The 13,482-nt window shown below is 41.5% G+C and overlaps 1 protein-coding gene across 7 annotated transcripts in view; it reads right to left on the bottom strand.

Moving 5' to 3' along the window:
* The window catches only part of LOC121925493 (inositol 1,4,5-trisphosphate receptor interacting protein), a 60,244-nt gene that overhangs the window by 36,448 nt on the left and 10,314 nt on the right, over positions 1 to 13,482 (bottom strand). Inside the window, exon 1 of one of the 7 annotated variants that reach the window (XM_042457712.1) lies at positions 12,295 to 12,404. The exons of 4 other annotated variants lie outside the window; for them this stretch is intronic. The gene's annotated coding sequence lies outside the window, so the exon portion shown is untranslated. Of the gene's footprint in view, positions 1 to 7,224; positions 7,503 to 11,151; positions 11,336 to 12,294; positions 12,405 to 13,482 lie in introns of those variants that run through there. 2 more of the 7 variants (XM_042457711.1, XM_042457710.1) reach the window with 2 other exon arrangements.

The following is a 13,482-nucleotide window of genomic DNA, read 5'->3' as shown; positions in this document are numbered from 1 at the left end:
TGACACAAAATAAAATATTGTCCTCCCTCCCTCTCAGTGCCATGTACAAAAGCCAGATGAGTATTTTCTTTCCTAAATTAGGGCACACATCCATCTCACTCCCTTGCAGTGCTTAGAAAAGTTACTTTTTGGAATACAACTTCCCAAATCTTGCAGCCAGCATGGTTTGGCTGTGCTGGTAGGGGGATTCTGGAAGTTGCACTCCAAAAATAACTTTCTTGAACTCTGCCCTCCTGACTAGTACCAAGACATTAAAGGATCCTGATGCACCATTTAAACACTTGCTGTATCTCTCCTCTCAGGTAACGCACCCTGTTTTACAAACCACAGTCTGGCAATTAGACAATTAGGCATCTTTTGCTTTGAAGAACGTCAGAAAAGAACAGTCTAGGACAGAACACTCTTTATTATCTTAGACTGTACTCCAATTAGAAGGCGTCCAGATGAAATTAAGTATATTATATTTGACATTAATAATAATAATAATAATAATAATAATAATAATAATTCTAAAAGGCTCAAGGCTGCTGAAGTTGTATAAAAATAAATCAGGAATAACCCTGCAAGTTAGTGCTTTCATCTGTTCATAAGAAATTTTCAGGAAATCACACGGTTTCCTTTCCTTGGCTCTGTATTTTTAAAACAGAACAGTATGTATGTTTTGAGATTCAAATATAGCATGGCAGGCTGCCAGCAACTGGGCTTTGGTCTTGAAAAGCTAAGTAAAGGCCCCTTTGTAAGTGAGCACAGAAGATGGCTGAGAGCAAGTGGTGAACAGAATACACTCACTCTGGAGACCGCTCTTCTCCTATATACTATACTCACTAGCTATCAAATTCTGCATGAATGTTGGGGGAGGGGGGAGAAAAGAAATATGGAAAGGGAGAAAAATGGGGTTTAGGTTTAGCAGCCTAAACAAGAACACTCCACACTGCAACAATTTGTTGCAGGCATCACTTGTACATTTACTGCCTGCTGAAATCAAAAGGTTGTCTTGCCAGACACAGGCAGTAACAGTGTCCGGCACACAGAGTTGCTTAACGTTTTGAGCAATGTACTAAAGTAATTGTCATATTTTAAAAAAAAGAAAAAAGTTTTTCTTGCCGAAGTCGCTACAGAACAGCATTTCCCCCCCCCACCCTTTGCAACAGGTTCATATTCAATATGCATAAAGACTTGATCGTGAGCATGATCCACCATCCATGAAGCACAAAGGTTAAACACTAAACCTAGTGAAGATTCATTTTACTTTCCCACAACAGAATGCAAGGGGTTTAAATGCTTAATGGTTGCTGCGTAATGCACTACAGCAACTACAGTACCTGAAACAATATACAGCAGTAAATCGTATATCCTTTGTACACGAGAACCTGCGCATTGACAATCTAATGAAACATGCCTGGAAGGTTTTTCTTTTCTTTGAGAGAACTGCCATTTTGATGAGAAGTGATGCTGGTGCCTTAACATTCCATCAGTACTCACCTTTGAGGTAAAAGGTGTGGCTGCCCTTCTTGCATATGGGAGATTAGATGTGTTACACCCATAGTCCCAGCCCTGACTAACACAAAAGCTTGATTAATATTTATAAATCTTTTCCCACCCTGCCCTTTCATGCCAGGTGGTTAACAGCATTAGTTAGAACATGGCATCATCAGCACATCATACTTTGCATATCTAATAAAATTTTGTGCTGTGTCTCCAAAGGGAGAATAAAAGAGGGAGAAGAATGACTTTAAGCCTAGGCCCTTAGGGGGTGTTTCTCTTGTTTCTGTTGTCTAGTGGTTCCACTGCTTTCCTTTTGCTGCTAATTACAAAATTGGTAGGGTGGGGAGGAGAGAGAGAAAACATCTTTAATGTTTGTTTATAATGGTAAGAATTGAAAGCAAGCTTTCTTTTCCTCCCGTTTTTTCTTATACCCACCAGGTTTCCTACTAAGTCATAGAATCATTGAGTTGGAAGAGACCACAAGGGCCATCTAGTCCGACCCGCTGCCATGCAGGAACTCTCAATCAAAGCATACCCGACAAATGGCTATCCAGCCTCTGTTTAAAGCCCTCCAAGGAGGGAGACTCCACCACTCTCCAAGGGAATCAATGGAAACTGCTCACTTTGAGAAGGGTCACATTTGCAGGAAGGTAAAATATAATACAGTGGGCCCAGGGACGTAGCTAGGATTTTAGGAAGGGGGGGGGGGGCCCGACTCAGTGCCACCATTATAATGGGGCTTGAGTGCAGCGGCGCAGCAGCACACACCATTCATTTTTCTAATGGAAGGGGGGGGTCCGGACCCCCAGATCCCCCCCCCCGGCTACATCCCTGGTGGGCTCTAGGTTTCAGTAGGGCTTTGTTTCCAGAATCCCCCATGGTTACCAGAAACTGCAGATGCTCACATCAGTATTTTACATTTAAAATTTACCTGGGCATCAAGGTCTGGACAACAGGAAGGCATTCTTCCTGTACTGTGTCTCTCCTTTCCATCACAAAGGCTCTGCCAGAATGTAAAAACTTTCCTGACCCTGTTTCCCATCTTCTCAACCTTCCCAAGAGAAAGCCTCTGTCAGATTTTAAACCCCTTTGACACATATGAGCTGGGAGGGGAGTTAAAGTTCTGGAAAAAGCTTTCTTGCAAGAAAGTGGGAAAGCAGGAGTTTAAATTCTGGGGGGAGGCTTCCTTGCGAGAAAGTGGAAAATGGAGTGAGACAAGGGTATAAATTTTGGCAGCAGCTTTGTGATGTGGAGATTGGAAAGAGAGTAAGGAAGAGGTTTACGTTCTGACTGTGGCTTTGTGTTGAGACAGGCTTCCATTGTAGGGGAGGGAGGCATCGGCTTCCCTGCGTCTTGCGTCAGCATCCACTAGGGCCCTGGGACCACTTCTCAGCCGGGTCATCACAGCTGACTCAGCTGCCACCCGCCCTGAACCCTATTTTAGAACCAACTAAGGCCTGCTGTGATGATTTTAACAACTTTTTCGCAGATAAAATCTCTCGGATAAGGGCTGATCTTGACACTGGCATTATAACAGGAACAATAGGAGAGGCATCCAGAGCTTCCGTGGACTCTGTTAAACTGGATCACTTTGAGTTTGTACATACCGATAAAGTGGACAAGCTTCTTGAAAGTGTTAAGAAGATGACGTGCTCTCTCGATCCCTGCCCCTCTTGGTTGACTGCCCAGGGTGATGATGCAGTAACATCATTACTACAACTTATAATTAATGCATCTTTCAGGGAGGGTAAATTTCCATCTAATTTGAAACTAGCCATAGTTAAACCTCTTCTTAAGAAACCCTCCCTGGACCCCCTAGTGAGAAATAATTATAAACCGGTCTCCCTGTTGCCATTCTTGGGCAAGGTGATCGAGAGAGCAGTTGCCTTCCAACCCCAAGCAGTTTTGGATGAAACCAATTATCTGGACCCATTTCAAACCAGCTTCAGAGCTGGATACGGAGTTGAGTCTGCCATGGTCGCCTTAGTCGATGATCTCTGTCTGGGCATCGACCGGGGCAGTGTGACCTTGCTGGTGCGGCTTTCTATACCATTGACCACGGTATCCTTCTGGAACACCTGAGGGATTTGGGTATCGGGGGCACTGTGCTCCAGTGGTTCCGTTCCTACCTCTCAGGCAGATTCCAGATGGTGCAGTTGGGGGACATTTGCTCCTCTAAGAGGGAGCTAACATCTGGCATCCCTCAGGGAGCCATCTTGTCCCCCACTTTGTTTAACATTTACATGAAACCACTGGGAGAGATCATCCAGAGGCACGGGGCACGGTGCTATCAGTACACTGATGACACCCAAATATGTTTCTCTGTGTCTCCAACTGATACAGTGAATAAGGATGGTGTCTCTCCTCTGAATGCCTGTCTGGAGTCAGTAATGGGCTGGATGAGGGAAAACAAACTCAGACTGAATCCAGAGAAAACGGAAATATTCATGATAGGTTCTCCAGGTCCAGGGAAGGAAATTTGTCAACTGTCCTGGATGGGGTCACACTTCCCCTAAAGGATGAAGTTCACAGTTTAGGAGTATTCTGGACTCGTCCTTGCAGTTGACATCTCAAGTAGATGCGATGGCCAGAAGTGCTTGCTATCAACTTCGGTTGATATGCCAACTGTGACCCTACCTGGGCCAAAGGAACCTTGAAATAGTGGTACATGCTCTGGTAACCTGTCGTCTAGATTTCTGTAATGTGCTCTACATGGGGCTACCCTTGTACCAAGCCCGGAAGCTTCAGTTAGAACAAAATAGAGCAGCCAGATTGGTCACCGGTACATCTAGGTTTGACCATATAACACCTAAGTTGAAAGATCTTCACTGGCTGCCCATTCGCTTCCGGGCACAATACAAGGTCTTGGTTATTACCTATAAAGCCCTACATGGCCTGGGCCCGAGTTACTTGAAGGACCGCATCTCCCGTTATGATTCGCCCCGCACACTCAGAACATCCGGCAAGAATCTATTGGAAACACCATCTTCCATATGTCTCTTCATCTCAAAAGGCCTTCACAATAATGGCCCCGAGATTATGGAACAGTCTTCCTGACGAGCTCCGCCTTACAACCCCCTTGGAAACATTTAAAAAGAGACTTAAAAACGTGTTCTTTCACCAAGCTTTCCCCCCTGATGAGTGATAACTGATATGCCCTATCTGACAATGATATTCTGCCCTTGCCCCTGGATGTCTGATGGTTTGATAAATTATTGATGTTACATTTTACCGTTTAGTGTTTTATAAGATTGTTGTATGTATTTTGATTTTAGTAGTCTGTAACCCCGCTTTGATCCATTGGGAGAGGCGGGGAAACACAAATAATTTATTATTATTATTATTATTATTATTAAAAATAATTAAATGTTTCTCCATTTCAATCTGTGGTTACCCACAGATACTGAGGGCCCACTGTACAACAGAGGTAAAGGCAAAGTTTTCCCCATGATATGAATGGACGTAACAGATTGTAGGGGGTAGTGCTTATCTCCATTATTAAGGTGAAGAGCCACCTTTGCCCAAAGATGACTCTGTGGGCACGTGGCCAGCATGACTGCACCAAACACTGTTACTTTCCCACTGAAGTGGTATCTATTTATCTACTTGCATTTGCATGCTTTCGAACTGCTAGGTTAGCAGAAGCTGGGACTAGTGACTGGAGCTCATCTCATCACAGGGGACTTGGGTCTTGAACTGCCAACCTTCTGACCTTACGATTGTCAGAGATGGTATCTTAACCACTAAGCCACCGAGATATGCCTGCAAAAAAGAATTTGAGCTCAAAGCAAGCAGTACTTTCTTTTCACATCAAATGTGTGCCCTCTGTGACCCATGTCATTTCAGAGTTTGGTGATTTCTTGCAGGAACATGTGTGCAGAATTTTCTATATAGAAAATTTTATTTTTGCACAGAAATGTTTTCTGTGTAGAAAATGCTACTCATTTTCAGAAATGCTATTTTCTGTGCACTGAATTATATTTTTGTGCAGAAAATGCTGTCTCATGTGCAGATTTTATGTATAAAGTTCCAAATTGTGAAGACTCTCATCAACCCAGGATTCTTCTTCTCAGGATTTTTTGATATTCAAGAAATATACTGAGTTTTTTAAAACCATTTTTCAATTATTTTTTCCATCCCTAACCACCAGTCAATGAAGTTTTTCCAGGTTTTAGTTTGATTTTCAAATGAACTATGTTGAACCTTAAGTGAATCTATCATGCAAATGACGTGGACCACTATGGACAGAGGGGCAGATTGTTTCCCTTAATATGAAGGGGTGGTGGTAAAAAGAATAGTAACAGGGAACTGCCAGTCTTATTCTCATTTTTTGCTTTTGAGTGTAAGAGAAGCCATATGCATTTGAAACTCTGGAAGAGGCCTAAGGTAGGTTTCAAACCAAGGGCGGGAATCACGTGGTTGGTCCTCCTGAAGTTGTTAGACTTCCATCAGCCCTAAACAGCATAAGCAATGAAGAGGTTTGCAGGGACTTATACATTCTCTGTAAGTACCAGTTAGGACAGTTTTAATAAGGGAGAGGGGGGAACTTATGCAAATTGCTTGTGATAATTATATACTACAACTATTTTTTTAAAAAGATTTTTAAAAGTCCAGGAGATTACAAAAATCATTAACTAGTTATGTCAAAGGGTTGTCCAGGCTTGCTTGTTATACATTGTTCAAATATTAGCCACAGGTCTTAGCAAAGACATAAAGAAAAGTCCCAGTCAATGCAAATGGGAGCCAGAGTTGCAAATCTCCCCCTTCTGTCTTAACAGCAGAGGATAGGGGATCAGAATCACAGGAGCTCAAAGCTCAGACATATGCGTTTACATTTTGATTTAGCACTGTGTGCAAAACAGATCAATATGTGCTGACTATCTGTGGTATACTTGGCACATATGAGATGATGATTTTATTTATTTATTTATTTATTTATTTCCCGCCTTCCTCCAGGTACAGGGACTCAAGGCAACTAACAAAATTTAAAACGGTCCAAGTTAAAACAAAGCATTAAAAATACAAAGTTTAAAAAACAATTTCAAGCAGTTAAAAACCATTACCTATTCAAATTTAAATTTAAAAACTCTTACAGCACCCATGTCAGCATGAGAAAGCCTGGCATCATAAAAATATATTTATCTGCTGCCAAAATGAAAGCAGGCATGGAGCGAGCCTGGCATCTCTAGGGAGGGAATTTCAGAGCCTGGGAGCAGCCACCGAGAAGGCCCTCTTTCTGGTTCCCACCAAACGCGCCTGAGAGGTTGGTGGGACAAGGAGGAGGGCCTTTCCGAACAATCACGGTGTTCTAGTGGGTCCATAAAAGGTGATTCAGTCCTTCAAATAGCTTGGACCCAAGCCGTGTTAAAACAAAATCCTATGAAAACACAGATATACACAATCCACATCATACGCAGGGAGAGTCAGACTTTATGTACAGGTAGCTGCTTGAATGTCATTTACTGTCTCTTCAAAGCTTGTGCTACAAAGAGTGATTACCTGGGAATTCTTCAAGAGATCCCTGCCATCATGATAAAGTTTATGACACAGAATTAAAGCTTTAAAAGATTAAGGCACTCCAGTTTAGCAAGCAGATTACTAAGGAAGATTACAAATAAGAAGTCATAATGTCTATGCAAGCTACAGCAAAGAAAAAGCCACTTAATGTTTTGTTCTTTGAATGTATACATAAACAAAGCTGCTTGGTACAACATTAACAGTGGTCTAATTCCCACTTACCTGTTAAACCGGGTTCCTAACTGAATCTATGATTCGGTTCAGCCCCAAATGTGGTTCCCACTACCTTTGCACCGGAAGAAGGCCGGCGCTGGAGAAGCCATGGAAAGGCCCGGGCAGAGAGGCCAGGCTGCGCGGCAGAGAAGGCCAGGCTGTGTGGTGGAGAGGCCTGGGGGACGGAGGAGGCAGGCCAGGAAGAAGGCTGGGGACAGAGGGAGGCATGGCTGGGGTGGAGAGGCCGGGAAAGCCACTCCCAGTGGGAACCAGGGCGGATTTGTATCTGATTTGAATCAGCCTGGTCCCCACTTGGGCTGAATCAATTTATTTCTAAATAAATAGATTCAGCCCCCAAAACACCCCATTTTACCAGCATCTTTTTAACGCAGGTTAAATGGGTAAAAACCATTCAGTAACTGATTAAATGGGTTTACTCTTGTTGGGACTAGCAATTGGATTTAGACTGCAACATTTGCATGGAAGAGGTGTTAATGTTCGACTGGAGTCCTGTATAGATTGCTGGGAGTAAATAAGCAAGAGTAGACTGGGTGTGTGTGACACTTTGCTGGATAAGTGCAGGTATATAAGGCTGAGATTTTATACATCATGTGCTCCTCTAGATGTTATTAGATTGCAAGACCCAGCAGTTGTAGCCAGAATTTAACCAATGGTGAGGCAAGCTGGGGGTTACAGTCCCACAACTTCTAGAAACTGACATTTTCCTCACTCCTACTGTATACGATTCAAGTGTTATATGCTCCCTACACCTATACAGACATATATTGAAGAGGTAGGCTGTACTTCTATGTAGACCTGTTGGGAATACACTGTAAATGTCTTAATTGCATTCTAATACTTAAAGAGATTTAAGGAAATGTTGGATTTAATGGATATATATATATATATATATATATATATATATAATGAGGCTGTTAATTTTATGGAGAAACATTTCCTTTGTTTATAACTGTCAGAATGGTCAGGATCTTATGCAACCAAATGATAACAATCTCTCTTCCGTTGCATGCCAAAACATAAGAACAAATTAGAGAAGCTGCATAACTGTAGCAAACATTTATAGTTTTGAAATACAGCCATTATCAACCATTAGAAACCTTATATTGAAAAAGGTGCAGCTCAAATCTAATCCAGTAAAGAGGGGAAGAAGACATCAAATGGGCTTTTACATTTAAAAATTTAGATAGACTTGTGCACAACTGAGGCATGTTCCAGGTTGGCAAAGACCATATCAATATTGTTGCATCCCCTTGTTTTTCCTTCCTTTTCAATACAATTGACCATTTATATCCACAGATGCAAGCAGTCACAATTTGAAAATATTCCAAAAAGATATAAATTCCAATAAGTACCCTTGATTTTGCCATTTTATATAACGGACACAATTTTACTATGCCACTGTATTTAATGAGACTCGAGCATCCATAGATTTTGGTATCCACAGGGGGTCCGGGAACCAAACTCCATTGCATACCAAAGTCCCACTGTATTGTATTTGTACAGGCACTGGAATGAAATGATTTTTTTGCTTTCTTTTCTAGGGAAGTTATTTCCCCCTCTCCTGACACCCCTGTCTCTAACAATAGGTTGCTAAGTAGAAATCAAACGGGGAAGTCTTTTCATAACACTTTATGCCAGGAACAGCTAAGTCATTTTTTTTGTCAAAGACATCAACATGTTACAGGAATAGAAGTATTATAGAAAAGAGATGGGAATCCCATTCCTTACAATCTACTGCCGTGAATTACAATAATGAGGGGACAGAGGAGACACAACCTTTCTTCTTTTACCATTCAGCATCAGTAGTGCAGAACACAGTGGGAAGCAGCTACATGGGAGATGAAATGGGCTATCCTAGGATAACTCTGTAGAAAGTCCAAAAGAGTAAGCTATTGTTTTGCCAAATGTCTCTAAATGTTCTCATACATCATAAAAAATAGGAAGGGACATCCTGCTTTTGATAGTTCAGTGACAGAGAGTTCAATCACATGACTAACAATGGTCATTCTTTCCATCAAGCAGGCTGAGGATTTTGGGGAAAAGATTGCCCTTTCAGCTACAGTACTAGAAATAATTTATTTTTATGGAAATCCTAATGGGTTTCCTGTGTACAGTTCGAAGCAGCTCCTCCTTTTCCAGAGCTTAAATGCCAGGCAACCCAAATGGAGGGTCAAATATTTGCTCTGTCAGAAAACAATAGAGTCTACATAGTCTTGAAACAGTATTAATTCCTCTTTTCTAACATTATGCTCCAAAATCTAACATCTTGAAAGGGATGCTTTCCTTTAGCATAGATGAATCCAAATCACCCATTTGTTAACCACAAGTATTAGAAATAACATGTTAATTTTATGTTTGTTTGTTTTGCTTGAGGGATGTGCCATAAAATTGTTGAGAATGATGCTTTGCTTTCAATTAGAAGCTTAAAAAATAAGATGCAGTTTATTTTATCACTTTGTTTCATTGTCATGGCCTTTAGAAATGCTCTAAAATAATGCTAGCCCCAAAAAAAAAAAGTTCTATTTTTTTCTAGCTAATGACATTTGCTGCTATTGCAAACATTATTGTTTTGGCAAGTCCTCTTTCTGCTGTTCATATCTGTTCTTATCAGCAGTGGAACAATTTCTATGACACAGCACTCGCAGACCCTACATTTTCATGCAGGAAATTTTTAAAGCATTTTGGTATGGCTGTAGATCCGGATGTTGAAGTGGAAAACTGGACTGGACAGCTTGTGCACACCAACAGCCTACCAAACTATTATTATAGGATTACTGCCAGGCTTTAACTGATTTCCCCCTTCCCCTTTTGGTCAATGAGGCAAAGTATTTGTTACTGAAACCATATCATTTTGTTCCTGGAGCTGACCCAGTTACACTATTGAAACATTTGTCCATTGACATATTTATTACGAGCCCCACTAGGCCATCTCACCACTCTCAATCTTTCAGCAGCAAAGAGAGGAGGATCGACGTGCTTTACTGTATGGTATATAATAAGCACAGAATTAATATGAGTCAATCAAAGATGTAGAATCAGAACCACATAATTACAGAAGCATCTGCCAATTCTTTGCAAAGACAACACTTTGATTCTGGTGAGCAGCTTGGCCTCTAAGTTTTTCCTTATAGATATTTCATAGTCAGAACTGTGGCATCTTTAGGATGGTTTTCAAGTGACCTAAAATTATAGTTCCCTCACTTTAAAAAATACCCATTTTAGGCTGTCCTTTCCTATACTCTGTCCACTGTGATTAATTTTTGAAGCCTGATGTTATGCCCTGGAAAACATCTGCAAATAAATGTATATCCTCAAGGAGTCTCTGCTGGGACAGAGAAGAGGTTGTTGCTATGGACTCCCTTCTTGGTTTTGGAAAGCTTGTGTGTGTGTGTGTGTGTGCGCGTGTGCGTGCGCACACACCATGTGTCTTCAAATCATTTCCAACATGTGGTAGCCCTAAGGGATTTTCTTAGCAGGTTTTGTTCAGAGAATGTTTGATATTGCTTTCCCCTGAGGCTGAGAGCATGTGATTTGCCCAAGGTTACCCAGTGGGTTTCATGGCTGAGTGGGGAATTGAACCCATGGTCTCTAGAATTAGAGTCCAACACTCAAATCATTACATGTGCTGGAGAGGTTGGAGGGCCACTGCTTTACCATACCTTCTTGATCTCTGGAGAGCTATAGCTAGTCTTTATGTGGTTTAGTTCTTGCTTCACATTTGTTAATACTATTCTTTTGTTCTTTCCCCTGTCTAGCTTGCTGGGGTCCTGTTTGGGCTCTTCTTATCTGTTAGCTTTTTGTCATTTGGGGGCTCAAAGAGGAATGGAGAGCTCCAAAATAGGCTCTCAGTTTTGTTCAGGCAACCTGGTTTGTATTGATTGGTTGGAAAAACAGAGATTACATGGAGATACGCACCTTTAAAAACACCAGGACTTACTTCAAATTCTGAATAAATATGGAGAGCCAATGAGGAATTGTGTTGCCCTCTGGAAGATGCTGGACAGCAAAAGTGTTTGTTCTAACAGTTCTAGACTCAGAAAGTCAGAAAGAGAGGGAGAATAAGTAGGCGCATCTCCATCGTGCCTTGGCCCCAGCAGCTGATCAAAGGTTCTCCCTCCATCCCAACTGCCACTGCTCTGGTCTCCAAGGGAGACAAGAATAAGCTCTGCAGACAAAGGATTATTGGCTGTTCCACAAATGCATTCGGCTCTGTCAAGGCTGAGAGCCTTTCAAGATCTGGCTCCATGTTTGTGGAACAGTCTTCCTTTGCACTTCCGGCTGGAAGAGGATTTTGTTTTTAGCATATTAGTATATTGTTTTAGTATTTTATAGTGCGATGTTTTATCATTTGCTTTTTATTGCATATGTTTTGATGTAGTGCCCTTTAGTGGAAAGGGTGTTATAAATAAAAATCATCATTATCATCATCATCACGTCTTGGCTCCAGCAACTGATGAAAGATCCTCCCTCCATCCCAACTGCCACTGCTCTGGCCTCTGAGGGAGAGAAGAAGAAGTGGGCACAGCTCCTTCATGTCTTGGCCCAGCAGCTAATGAAAAGCCATCCTTCCATCCCAACTGCCATTGCTCTGGCCTCCGAGGGAGAGAAACGTAGTCAGTATCTGCTGGACTCGATTCTCTCCCTCACTATTCTCCCATTTACCAGGCCCGTAGCTAGGCCTTTAGGGGCCCTGGGGCAGAAAGTATATTCGGGGTCTCTATATTCAGTTCATTTTTAATTTTCTTGTATTCTCTTTGGGGGCCCCTTTGGCTGGGGATGCCCTGGTTGCCCCAGCCTAGCTACGGACCTGCCATTTACTTGTATGTTTTGCCTTATTTAGAGTGTAAGCCTGAGGACAGAAATGAATGGTCAAATCAACAATTTATAAAACACTCTGGGAAGCTTTTTGCCTGAAGGGTGGGGTATAAATATTTTAAATAAATAAATAATAATAACCCGCACCATTCCTCACCATTGTCTATGCCAGCTAGGGCTGCTAAGAGCTGAAGTAAAGCATGCGTAGAGAGGCCCCTTATTGCAACTTAAACATAAACTCACTGTGTTGCTTCAGTAACAGCCAGTACAGCCTTGTGTCAGCACCTACTTCTCTATTTGCATTAGGAAGATAGCATTGATCTCCTTTTATTGAAAGCCAGTGTGGTGTATTGGATTGAGTTCTAGGAGAATGACTCTGGAGACCAGGATTCAAATCCCCGCATGGCCATGGAAACCTGCTGGGTTAGGCATGTCACACTTTCTCAGCTTCAGAGAGGCAAACCCTCTCTGAACAAATCTTTCCAAGAAAATCCAATGAGGGTTGGAAATGACTTGAAGGCACACCACCATCACCACCTCCTCCTTTTACATGTCTGCTAAAATGAAGGTAAACCGCTCTGAATATCTGGCAATACTATATGCCTCCTAAATATTATTCTAGTTAAAATATATTTAGTCTATGGTCACTATAACCCTAAAGTTTGTCAATGGGCTACATACCTTAGCCATTTAACCACTACTGAGTTTGATTCTGCCTCCCTGCCATATAAGGGATGAAGGAGGACTTGTGAAAAACCTACATACTGTTAACATTACATGCTACCACAATAAAACCTAAGTTTCTGCAACTTAGAGATCTCTTTAAATAGAGTAAGTACGAATAGAGAGGAAGAATAGTCTCACCAAAACATCTCACTTGTTTTGGTGAGAAAATTAGTGTGACATTACAGCAGTTCTGTCATGACATTCAATTTGCTTAAGCGGTATTGTGCAGAGGTACGCTGTGGGTGTCCCAATATTTCCAGATCCATCTTTCTCATAACATTTAAAGTTTACTTAACCCCTTTCTTCCTGAAAAAGCGTTATTAGTATCAGATATGACATACATCTCCATATCAGATGCACCACATACAAGGAAATTTGTCTACATGCTTCTCATTTGAGACTCATTTGTGGTGAATATAAATGACTGCTAGGTTAGTAATGATGGGGGCAGCAAAGGACAGTGCTGTTCAGTAGCCAAAGGACAGGCTCCCTCTGCAATCAAAAGTCTAATTTACTGCATTATTGGAAATTATGCTTCATGATTCCCAGGAGTCGCAAGTAAAGACAAATATTTATCAAAGCAAGAAAAGAAAAAAGAAAAAAAAAAAAAAAAAAAAAAAAGAAAGAAGGAAGAGGAAGAAAAGAAAGGAGACCAGCAGTTTTCTACTTAGAACTTCAGACCATGACCATGGTCAGGAATGGGAA

This window comes from Sceloporus undulatus, chromosome 3 (genome assembly GCF_019175285.1).
Source record: "Sceloporus undulatus isolate JIND9_A2432 ecotype Alabama chromosome 3, SceUnd_v1.1, whole genome shotgun sequence".
Taxonomy (NCBI): Eukaryota; Metazoa; Chordata; class Lepidosauria; order Squamata; family Phrynosomatidae; genus Sceloporus; species Sceloporus undulatus.
Note: the sequence above shows the minus strand (reverse complement) of the source record. Positions and strands in the feature narration are given on the sequence as shown.